This window comes from Lepeophtheirus salmonis, chromosome Z (genome assembly GCF_016086655.4).
Source record: "Lepeophtheirus salmonis chromosome Z, UVic_Lsal_1.4, whole genome shotgun sequence".
In the NCBI taxonomy this organism is placed as follows: domain Eukaryota; kingdom Metazoa; phylum Arthropoda; class Copepoda; order Siphonostomatoida; family Caligidae; genus Lepeophtheirus; species Lepeophtheirus salmonis.
In genome coordinates, this window is record NC_092584.1 from 12,603,210 (window position 1) to 12,616,461 (window position 13,252).

Below are 13,252 nucleotides of genomic sequence, written 5' to 3' on the forward strand. Positions count from 1 at the left end.
AAAATCCTGCAGACGGCCCTGCCCATGTTTAATTTAATTTTATGTAATATCTATTAAGTTTGTCGGCAAAAGAGATAGGACTCAAGCACGTACATTAATAGGCACTGCTATGTGTATGTATAGATTAATTTTATAAATGATTATGATGCTGAAGAAAGATTTTAATCTGAATATTATTTACACACATTAATTGGGCAAAGTTTGAATGTTTTGTTTGACAAGGGATTTAATGAATTCTAATTCGAAATATCTTAAGATTATTTCTAAGAAATTGATAATTGCATTGCATATTTATTTAATGGGAATTTCGTGAGTTGAACAGTATAATATTCCAAATTACATTCATGAAAATGGTCCAGCTAGACATGAAGAAACATATATTATATAAGGTGTGCAAACTATCTTTGAGCCACATTGGTGCATTTTTTTGGCAAAACCGGGTACTTAGGCAACTTCTTTTGTAAGATAGCTTGTTCGAACTGCAACGGTCGAAAAAAAAAATAGAATCAATTGACAATTTCCTTTCCCAAATGTTTGTAAAAGGCAGGGAGCCCTCCATAGAATCTGCGTCAACATAACACTGCCTCGAACTCTTGGACTAATTGGCACGTTCGTTCTCAAGATTACAAGGGAATTTGAGGACTCTAAAACGGATTTTGAGTCAACAGTAATTCTGTCTGTGTCTCAAATTGTTCCAAGACAATTTTGACGACAAAACTCGCCGGATCTGAATCTGATGGATTTTCTTTTGTATAGGTTGGGATCAAACAATATAACCACCAAACACCCTGCAACACTAAAGACGAACTTATCAGTCGGATCAAGATATAATTCCAGGATTTGTCAAGTGATTGAGACGCAAAAACCTGCTTGCGCGTTCGGCCCGTATAGAGACTGAAATTGAGGTTGGAGGTGATTTTATTGAATAAAATAAAATTAAATGTATCAAGCTTTAAGAATGTGGTTTTATTTTTTTAATCTGAAAGCTGGTTGGGGAGAATAGTGTGTTTAAAAAAACACCCATTTTCGCTTGTGCACCCCGTAACCCTGTTATGTGTACATGGAGAGGTATAATTACTTTTCACAGGAAAAAATTGCTAAGTAGAAGGATGGTCTATACAAATTTAAGATATTAAAAAACCAAAAAAGGGTATTGTTATAAATTATAACTAATAATTATAATTATTAAAGACTTGAAAGTAATCACATAGAAGAAATGAGTCCTTTTAAGGTCTTACCCATTGTTTTTCATGCATGTAAGTTGCGCAAAGTATAGAAAGAGAATCCTTAAAAGTTTGTCTTTGTCCGTCTTGTAGTTATTTGTGTGCCATGTATATGAGAACATTTCGACAGTCTTCTAATATTTTTATATGACAGTACATATTTGGTAACTCATGAGTAAAAAATAAATTTGGCAAAAGATTAATATTAATTCTTGGAAAATTATTTCTCTCTATGTCATGAGTAAAATCTTCAAAGCCACTAAATGGCGTAGAGGAACAAATAACGAAATATACTTAGTGGAATAGTACAAAATCAAATTAACAAAACATTCAAAACTGCAACATGGCGCAGAGATCCTAAGTCTAGTAAACAAACCCCCAATAAACAATCTTCATATCCTACCAAATTTCTGTAGTTTATTTACAGAAACTCTCATAGAAGATATGTGGTTTGTGTGTGCTTTGTTTTTTTAATTATTTCGTAAAAAAAAACATTCAAAAATCCAAAAATATTGAATAAGATTTCAAGTATTATTTTTTTTGAAAAAAAAAAGAAAAAAACTACATTTCATTTATTAAATTTTTCGAAAAAAATTTCAAAAATCCACAGCTATTAAACAACAAAATTTAAAAATTAAATTTGAAATATAAAGTTTTTGGGGAAAAAATTTCAAAAATGAATTTTTTTAGAAATAGATTTCAAAAAATTCTAGAAATTAAAAAAAAATTACATTATTGGAAAAAAATTAAGAAAATTTAACTATAAAAATACATAGTTATTCACAAAAAATTAAAATTTTGGAAAAAGTTATTACTTTAAAATAAAAATAAGTTAATAAATTTTTTGAAAAAAATTTCAATGATCTATAACTATTCACATTAAATTAAATTTTATGGAAAAAATATAAATATTAAATTTATAAGATAAAAAAATTCAATTACGATATTTATTACTCTGCAGCATAATTTACTCGAATGACAAAAAAATATTCTAGTAATAGTAAAAATCCCTTAATTGGGGGAGGGGAGCTATAAGTCCTCTAGCCCACGTTGTGCGGACACTCTTGTAACAGTGTTCCAAAATATGGAATAGATTACGAGAATAGATGAAATAAAGTACTAAATATGAGCAAAAATGTACTCTTGCCACGTTAGTACCACTATATAACTTCTAAGGTCCAAAAAATGTGTGAATACAAATTAAGCCCGCCTATTTATAAGCCCTATCTATCAAAAATAAATACATAGAGTCGAAAAAGTGATTACGATTGGCAGTTTGGCATAGTAAGGCTGTAGTAGATTGCATATTCAGTAAGCAGTAATCAACAGCAGCTTTAAAACGGAACGTGGAGGTTTCTTCTGTAAAGAAGTGTTAGAATCTTCGTTCCACTTATTTTATTTCTGTGATAAAGTGATACCTTTATTGTTAAGGGTGGAGAGTATCATTACCGATAGGTTTGCCATACATAAGTCTCAAGGCATCAGACTGGCTCATTGCTTTTAAATAGAAAAGAGAGAATGCCTTTCAAGTCGAAGCAATAGTTGCGAAGACACTCACGATTATCTGCGCTTGTAAAACAAAAAAGGACTCCTCTACTTGCAGGTCTAAACAAAACAATCGCAGGATATACTGAAACAATGGACTTTTAAACAGGACAAATTTTCTATTTAATTTTTAGTTTATAAAGAGGACTGTTACACCCTCCTTTTAATAACTTTGGAGGTTTTTGAGGCTTTTTTAAATAACTTGAGAAAACTCTGTTTTTATTGATTTGTTTTTATAATTTAAATAATTGATATTTAGTGGTAATTGTATATGTGAAAGGATAAATATATATATAAAACGCCTCAAATATTTCTAGCTTATAATGTAACAAATAGGTCAAGCCTCTGTTATTGTACATAAATATTCCTATGAATAAATTTTTAAAAAATGAGCAGCTATGGTATGGTGATTTCTGAAAAAGAGGGTACATCCTCGATGCGGCGGTGAAAAATAAGTAAATAATATGGTTATAAAATAAAAAGAGGCACAAGTACTTCTGTAGCCAGAAGTTTTCTTCACCTTTGGTCGGATTCACCCTTAGCCAGGGGTCTCAAACACGAGTCCGGCGGGCTGCATGCGTCCCAACTATTTTTTTTTTTTTTCATTTTTACTAACTAATAATTTGTTAGTAAAAAAGCAAAAATATTTCTAAAGAACCGTCGCCTTTATAGTTCCATCAACTTGGCCAACAGAGATATATTAGTTTGTGCGTTCCCAGTGACGTCATACTAATAGAAATAAACTGAGTCTAAGAGAGATCATCCGAGCTAGTCGCTTGATTACTTTCGTGAGGAAAATACTTGTTGGAATTTATCTCCGTAGTTTGATAAAGTGCTCAGCTTTGGCTTATATAGGTAGTTTCATCCGTTTAAATACTTTGTTTTTGAGTTAAAGCAATAGCTGGTGATTTACTTTGGTTTCTATTCATTTGATAATCGTTTCTTAAAGTTTTAACTATATTCGTAGAATTGATTTTGCTTGATAAAAAGGCCATATAAATGTTTTCTACTCCAAAAAAGTAAAGGAAAATCGGTGATGAAAAGAGAGTTTTTCAAGAGAAATGTGAGGATTTATATTTTGTCACAAGTTTTGGAAAAAATGTATTGAGAAACTTGGCTTGAGCTGGGATAAACTTGTGTCAATGGTCACTGACGGCGCACCGGCAATGATTTCTCAAAATTTTGGTGTGTTGTATCGACAAAAAACAAAAACAACTAAACATCCTTGGAACAGGAATCAACTTCGTTAACATACATTGTATTTGCATCAAAACAGCTCTTTGTGGGAAAAGTATACAAATGAAAGAAGTGATGTATATATTAGTTAAAACAATTATCTTTATACGTTCTCGCAGGCTTAATTATAGGCAATTCATATCATTTCTTGCTGATATGGACTCTGAGTTTGGTGAAATTCTATATCATACTAAAGTTAGATGACTGAGTCGTGGGAATGTTTTGAAGTGTTTCTTTGCATTTAGAAATGAAATTGCTGAATTTATGAAAAGGAAAAATAAGCCAATACCTTTGTTGACTGATTCTACTTTCTGGTATCATCTTGCTTTTCTAACAGATATTACAGATCAGTTGAACGCATTAAATTTGAAGCTTCAAGGTAAAACCAAATTATCCCACAAATGTATGATAATGTGAAATCATTCAAAATTAAACTACATTTATGGATTACGCAAATGAGTGAGGGAATTTTGGTTCATTTCCCAAATCTGAATTCATTTGAAAAAGTTGAACCAGAATGTCTGAAAAAATATACAGATGCTTTGCTTAATTTACTTCAGTAGTTTGATTGACGTTTTAAATACTTTCAGGTATTTGAGCCACAATTTCAACTATTTTCAACGCCATTTGCTGTAGAAATTGACTATGTTGTAGAAAAATTGCAAATGGAGTGCGTGGAACTGAAGTGTGATGCTTTTCTGAAGCAAAAATATGCAAAAAAATCTTTCACGAGAAAGTTTTCCTAAGTTATTCTCTGCTACTGTGAGGATTTTTGCAATGTTTGAAAGTACATATGTATGTGAACAATTTTTCTCATCCATGAAGATTAACAAGTCTGTACTAAGATCACAGCTTACTGATGCACATTTACAAGCATCGCTGAGATTAGTTTCTGCCAATAAATTGAAGCCTAATATTGATTACCTTTTTGATACAAATGCCAAATGAGTAGTCAAAACAGAATCTGACTGATCGTGATTACAGTTATTAAATTACAGGCTCTGAATTAATAAATTGATTATCTATAATATCTATAATATCTATAAAACACAAAATTTAATTTTTTCGCCTTATGTTTCTTACAATTTTCGTTCGATTGAATAACATTTACAAAATAAACTGGGTTATCATATCAATTTTTAATTAAGCCTACTTTTTATGTTATTTAATTACATACTCTGAATTAATAAATCTATTAACTAAAATACTAATTTAATTTTTTCCTACTATGTTTGTTACTGTTTTAGTTCGATTGAATTACATTTATAAAATAAACTTTTATTTTACTTTTTATTATCGTCATAAAGCGGCTCGGGTTAATTGTAAAAGTCCTCATGTGACCCTCTGGGCAATTTGAGTTTGAGATCCCTGCCTTAAGCTATTTAAAAGGGTATAAATGTGTATTATGATTTCAACGTCTGTTAAAGTAAAGAAGTAGATTGGTTAGCTTTTTATTTCCTTTCAGAGTCAACCTGAGTTGAATAGCCTTTCCCTAGTTGTCAAGGACTCCTATAAGTAAGGACTCTAGAGCCTTTTACCTAGTTGGAATTTCCAATTAATGTATAAAAGAATTTCTTAATCCATTAATATTAGAAAACAAATATGACGTAATTTAAACCTTTATTATTGGTGAAGTCGTTTTGTAATCATTCGTTAATCTGATCACATCTAAAATTACTCCTTGAATACTGATGGGTATAAAATTGTTTACTCGAACTAAGTTGATCTTCTGACTCAAGAAGTTTATTAATTTAATGGACAGCGATGTAGCTGGGATCTTTAAGAATACGTTATATATATAATATTTTAGCTCTTAATCCATCAAAACTTTATGAAAGTTGATTAAACTGATAGTATTCAAATCAATGGTAAGCAGTGTATTAAATATTTAGAAAAAAAAGCTTAATAACTAGCTTGAGAAAGAATCATATGGTTTTCCATTCGATTCAGATTTTTTTTTTGTAGTGGGGCCTCAACGTTTTTAACGTAACTACTATAGTTTATTAAATATTAAATTGGATTTAAATATAATTACTCGTAGTCCAACAAACTGCTAGGTTTCGCGCTCTAATTATGAATGCCCCTATTGTTCCGCAAGTTTCTTATATTTATAATTAAAAACTAGTGATGGGACGATAAATCGGAATTTTGAATCAGGATCGGTATCGGGGAAATAAAGATTATGTTACGATTCCGATTCTTATTTATTTCTGGTTTTTACCAATTTATTACTTTACTAGGTTACAAAAAAAATAGCATAATCTTAAATTAAGGAATTTTTGCTTCTTACAAGACAATTTAGTATTTCAAATATAATTTAATTTGTAAAACTTTTCTCCAAAAAATATAACTTTCTATGAATAACTATGTATTTTTTAAAATTTTCCCCGAAAAATGTTATATTATTTTTTTATTTTTTAATTTTAGAGCAGCTGGGGATTTTTGAAATTTCGTTCAAAAATTTATATTTTGTCGACAGTTGTAGAATTTGAAAAAATTTTATCTAAAAAAATTAACTTTGTGAGAATAACCATGAGCTTTTGAAAAAAAAAAATACTTTTTCAGAAAAATTGTGAATATCAAATTGTATATTTGATTTTAAAAACAAAAAATTTTTTTAAAATTTAATTTTTGAAATTTCTTTCAAAATTTTTATTTTTTCTGAACAGTTGTAGAATTTGAAAATTTTTTATGGAAAAAATTTAGTTTTGTGAGAATAACCATGACTTTTTGAAAAAAAATGAATTTTTTCAGAAAAATTTTTTTTTTGTTTTAACTTATATTTAAAATTTAATTTTTGAAATTTTTTTCAAAAATTTTTATTTTTTCTGAATTTTGTATCCAAAAAATTCAATTTTGTAAAAATAACTTTGTTTGTTTGAAAATAAAATTTAAAAGAGTTAATTTTTTTGAAAAATTGTGGATCTTTGAAAAATCAAAAATTTAAAAAAGTATCAAAGTGTATTTTTTCCAAAAAATTTCAACTTTTGGATTTTTTTTATCAAAAAAATTCCGAAACCAATTGCATCCGAATCAACATAGGGATTCCTTTTTTTTTTATTCGTCCCATCACTTTTGAAAACTATTACACAATTGACGTTAAAGTTAAAGTATTAGTTGACCAATATTTATATATAAAAACATAAATTGAATATTTTTATTCCTTCATAATGTCAAATTTGTCCTCGATGCTATTTGCACGCAACGACGCTTTTGTTCGCGTGCCTTTTCTCAATCCACATATTTTTTCCTAAGTACATTATTTCTTTCTTTTAAGCTTCAAATTACTATTTAATAAAAAATTTATTTCAATTTTGTTAAAATATAAAGTTCCTATGTCTCTACACACATATTATAATAAAACGAATACTTCTCTGTTATGTGATTTTTATATTCATATCATGTAGATTCTCATACGTTCATGACGTATGGAAGAAATTACATGAAATAGTAGATTCTGTTGGATATTTGACCTGGAGGAGGGGGGGAAAAAATAACTAAATATCTATATTTTTGATCTACATCTATCAGGTACATTAGGACGGTGTGTGTTTCAACTTTTTTCGAATTTCGATCATGGCTTGCGTGGAAAATTTGAGATATTGGAAGAAAGTTATGAAAGAGGCAAAAACTCTTTACTAAGTAAAAATTAATGATAGGATTATTAAAAAAATCAACAAAAAAATTTCGATATCGATTCCGATGCAATTCTAGTAGAAATTCCGGATACCGATTTTAATTCTTTAATATTTTAAATAATAGTTACAAAATACTATTTTATTATCAAGGGTGTCCACAGCTTTATATTTTAGAGGGTTTAAAAAAAAAAAATCTAACAATTATTGAACAACTATTGAAAAATATTGGGAAAATGAAATATTTGCAATTTTTTTTTTCAAAAATCCACAATTGCCTACAACAGATTTCAAAAACCTTGGTTTATTTTCAAAAAATTTAAACAAATCAAAGCTGCATATAAAAAATTAACTTTTTTGTAGAAAAATTTCCAAATCCATAAGTGTTCATAAAAATATTTTTTTTTTTTGAAAAAACAAACAAAACACATGTTTATTTTCAAAAAATTTAAAAAGTTCATAGCTGAACTGATGGCTAAAGCCGATTTGGATTTACTTATATATTAACTTATTTATGTAAGAAGATATTTTCTATATTAACTTACATCACAAATAAATATAGATCGTGAATTAAAGTGGATTAAATGATCTTCGAGTTGCTGCACGTCTGCAGGAGAGGGTGTGTGTTTCTCTTCACAGGAGTGTCCAGTATCTGGAGGTTTCCATCAAAAAGGAGCGGACCAAGCTCGAGTCCGAGTACATAGTCAAGGCCTACAAGGGATTTAGGCCTCGTATTGAGGGAATTACCGGAGTTGAAAGGTCACATATTGAAAAAAAAAAAAAATTGTGCCGAGCACTATTTTCAGATTATTTTGTAAAATCCCCAGTCCCCAGTCTGTAATGTTATTTTTTTGTGAGCCTCAATTTTCACTATATTTACCCCAAACAAAAGATTTTAGAAATAATTCCAAGTAGTACATGCATTTATCGCAGATTTTGTTTTTATAGATATTCGACTATTTCTGATATTTTTGAATATATATAGAATTAAAAATTTCGATCAGTATAGTAACTTATATTATGTGCCTCCCGGTTGAACTTGATACAATTGGTACGGCCTTTAAGTTAACTATATCTATAAAATTCACTCAAATTATATATTCATCCATCAATAAGTGTTGTTAATGGCATCTGTAGGGAGTGAACTGGTGGGGCCGTGGATTAAAAAAACAAAAAAAATTGCTAAAAATTCAATATTTCAATTTTTTAGCTATGGATTTTCAAAATAATATATATATTTTTTTAATTTTTGCCCAAAAAAAATAAGTCCAAAAACCTAGCCTCCCTCCCCTCAAAAAATGAATAATCCTGTGGACACTCCTGGGTGTAGTGTTATTAAACATTATTTAGACATATATATTAAGAATCAAACTCAAAAAAAGTTTCGAAATCACTGCGTTGAAATAATGATTACCAACATTAATTAATGTAAAATAAGGATTATGACTGTATTTTGATCATGCTTGACAAAATAAAGAACTTTCGTCTCCTTTCAAAATCTGAACTAGATTTTCTACTTAAAAATCACATCGTTAAGGAGTGAAATTTTGCGCAGGGGATTTACTTAGAACATCACAACTTTCCAAAATAAGCCGGTATCGAAATTTAAAAAAGTTGTAGAACAAACCGGCCTAATATACATATTTGTCCTTAAATTTAATTAATTCTCATTTGTCCAAGATTCCATATTATTTTCTTCATTGCTCCCCCATTACCCAAAAAATAAAGATACGATACGACATGTGTCATTAAGGAAAAAATGTTGTTACAAATAAGGATATTGATAAGTGGTTCGAATAACAATGTTGGTCTTTTGTACATAATTCCAAATTTATATAGAAATTATAGCTGGGTCAACGGTTCTTGTAGAGCGTCTTCATCTATTTGTAAAACAGCCATTGCATAAAAAATAAATTTTGATCAGAATTGTCTTTCGAAATCCTTTCTATTCGATCCGCAGATATAAAATTTAATATTTTGCATAAAAGGTTGCGTGAAAGGGGGGGGGGAATCCTATACGGATACGTCTCCTAAAATCATATGACGTCCCCATTTGTGATATGTGAAATCCTTTCTTTTACTTATGATGATGTGTTTTGTGTTTTTGTAAGTGACTGACCATGACTAGGACACAAATTGATTATCTTATGTTCTGCTTCAAAGCAGATATTGTATCTTTTATAGTTGGATATGCCACGTGATGATAATTAGTAGCAATTTGGGTATGTTAAAAGAAAGCGAGAATTAACGTAGCAATCCTCACAAATTGATGAATGTTTTGGAGGTGAGCAGCTTAGCTGTCATGACGTTTCATTAGAACAGCTACAAGCAGCTGTGAAAAGGGGGAGAGGAAGAAATAAACAAGGACTTTAGTAAGAATTACTCCGTTGTCGACATTTAATTCACCTTGGAATTCTACAAGGACTCACAGTTCTAAATCCACAACAAATCTTATATAAAGACTTGAAAATGTACAATCCGGTATCGTATATATCCGTGATAACTTATATGATAGAGACTAGTTTTTATTGAGACGATTGGCTTCGACTCCAGATGGCATTAACTGTCGTAGGGGTGTTTGTGCTATAATAATCTATTGAGAAAATCTTGCCTTTCTTATTTTTTTTCTTGATTTTCAAAGAATATACAGGTTTGATTTTATATATTTGTAAACATTTATTTTCAATTTTTCAAGAGTAAAATTTAAACGAGACGTTTTGTGAGTGCTTGGCATAACTTTTTTTTAAATATGTGAGCCTCAGCTTCAATATTGCAGACCTTAACTATGTAGTCAGACTCGAGCTTGGTTAACTCCTTCTTGATGGAAGCCTCTAGAGACTGGGCCCTCCTGTAAGGAGTAGCACACATCCTCACCTCCAGATGCGCCTAGAGTATTTGAAGGGTTCGTTTCTGGAGAGGAGGGGGGCTTATGTTGAGGTCCCAAAAATATGGAAAATTGTCTCTCAGAAGGCCTGACAAATTACTCTTTTTTTTTGTCAGCTGTTGATTTCTTTTCATTCTCTTATTCTTGTGAGCGTGGATTTATTGGAATCGCAATATATAGTATTAGGCTTTGAATATTCAAACTAATGAGTACAAAAAAGTACAACAAATGGGGATTTTGACGTAATTTGCGAGGAGCATACTAATTTTGGATGTATTTCCTTCATATATTTGGATAAAAGTTTGATTGATGTGATGAAGATTTTTATGTGTTTTACATCAGGAATTACACTTAATTTTAATTAGCTGTTGATTTGAAAACTCTATAAAATATTAGTTGAGTTGCAGTTAACATCTTCTTTCTATTAAAAAAACTATTTAACAGTTGGTAAGCATGACGGCTATTTGTATCGGGCCGTTTTCTAATTAAATTTGAAGGAAAGGCTGAAAGATACAATGGTGATCGTTGTGTGATTTAGCTCTCCAATAAAAAAATAAAAATGTTAATATCAAAATCCATTTTAGCCCAATTTTTGTATACAAAAGCATCCAATAGGCACTCTAGAAGAAATAATAGTTAATTCCACGTAACCCCTGTTAACCCTGAATGCATATTTTTTAAATCTATTTTCAAAAAGTAATACAAATAAATTTGTGAGTCTCTTCTTATCACTTTGCCCTTTTTGATAGAGCCCTTCTTCCTCTCTAACGTTTCAGACTTGCTGAGAGCGTATTCTGAAGACGCCCAACTCCTTGGAGGTGCGAATATTAATTTTTCGATCACGTTCAACTGTCATTTTCTGGACTTGTACGTAAGCTTGAGAGCTAAAGTATTTTTTTATATAACTCATTGCTTATGCATTACTATATCGAAATATGAATTAATTTCAATAACTTAACCTTAATTAATTATTGAATTAGTAAGTGTTCAGATTTCAAGGGACCCCCGATTTTGACACTCCCATAGATACAAATTTGGATTATAATTTGTTAAGTTATAATTGTAAGTACTTGTTGGACTCGGAGTACAATTGAGGATTAATCTCTGAGTAATTCTAGCGTATATATCATTCCTAGATCTGGATTGCTATTAGTATTTACTCCCTTCCTTTCACGGCTGCTTGCTGCTGATCTGGTACAACGTCATGACAGTAATGCTCATTTCCTTCCAAACCTTTTTAAAATTGTCAGAGTGAGTACATTAATTTTCTGTTTCTATCTTTTAACTTAGCGGCAGATAATATCATTTTCATATATGCTTATGACATTAGGAATACCTACCAAAATTGTCAAATGACTTTTTCTTTTAGAAAAGTCACAAAATATTATAAATTGAGCTTCTTTCCCCCCCGTTTGGGAACCACTGTTTTAAGGAATAAAAAAATAAAAAAGCTTTTATTTTATTGACAGTTAGTTAAAAGAGAAAACAACCTTAGCTCTCTTGCTCACGTTCGAGAAAATGACACTTGAACGTGATCCACAAATTTTGATTTGCACATCCCAAGCAATTGCCTGTCTCCCGGACCACCGTCTCTCCCGAAAGCAAGTTCAAAAAGTTGCAAAGGATGCATGAAGGACAAAATGGCCATATTCGACCTGGAGGAGTTCAAAAACTGCCTACACAATTCCTCTCAAGTCCATGAGATCCCATTCAAGAGATCTCTGGGCTTCACAAAAGAAAGTCCAGAGAATTATCGTAAAATTGGGTGGAAAGAGCTTTGTGATGGTGCAGAGGCCACTTTTGACAGAATAACTCTGTTGTAGCCAACCCCTCGAATATACCTTTTGGGTTCCTGTCAAGGGAAAAAACTGCAGTATTTTTATTTATTTTTTAATTTAATTGTTAATTAATAAATTATTTCCTGTAGAATTTTAAAGTTCAAAGTGTTCGGATTTTAATAGACCACTCGGTACAACTTTTATTTGAATAAAGAACCTCAACTTTATTATTAAAACGGCTCTACGTTTGCTATGTACTTACAAAAAAATGATTTAGGTATTATTTAAACATTATTTTATTCATTGAATTGACCACATTAATATATAGGAACAAATGTTTTGAAATTGATTTATGGGAAGAGTGAATTATATAATTATGTACATGACATATCATTATTATCAGACATTTGTAAGCCCCATTTTAATTTATATGTTATGATGATCATAATATGTACCCACCCATTTGATTTACAGTTAATACGTCATATTTTCATAGTTGTACATAGATTGTTTTTATCTTCACAACCCAAAAAAATCCATTTATTACCCATATCTATTTATTTTTGTTTATAACATCAACCAAATTAATTAAATATTAATAAAAAAATGGTGAAGGATATATTTTATATAGTAAGATACACTCAACTTTGACCCTTGCGTGATGAGTGATATAACTAAAAATCCCAGGCTCATACGTAAGATGAATCCAAAGCTCTCTTAGAATTATTAATTTAATTATTAAAGTTTGTGGTCATAGCTTAGGTCAAAACTATAAAGCATGTGAAGAAATGAAGATTCCATTATCAATGTTTGTCTATAGTAATGGTCTACACCAGTGGTTCACAAAGGGGGGAGGGACATTAAATTAGTTCAAAAATACTAATAATAATTGAAATTGACATCTATACTTAAATAGTTGATGAATGTACATATTTTTTATAAATATTTTCT

At 30.1% G+C, this 13,252-nt stretch overlaps 1 protein-coding gene across 2 annotated transcripts in view; it reads left to right on the forward strand.

Annotated features, from left to right (window-relative positions):
* LOC121130020 (inositol-trisphosphate 3-kinase A) overlaps positions 1-13,252 on the forward strand; it is a 151,119-nt gene that overhangs the window by 24,523 nt on the left and 113,344 nt on the right. The window lies entirely within an intron of this gene.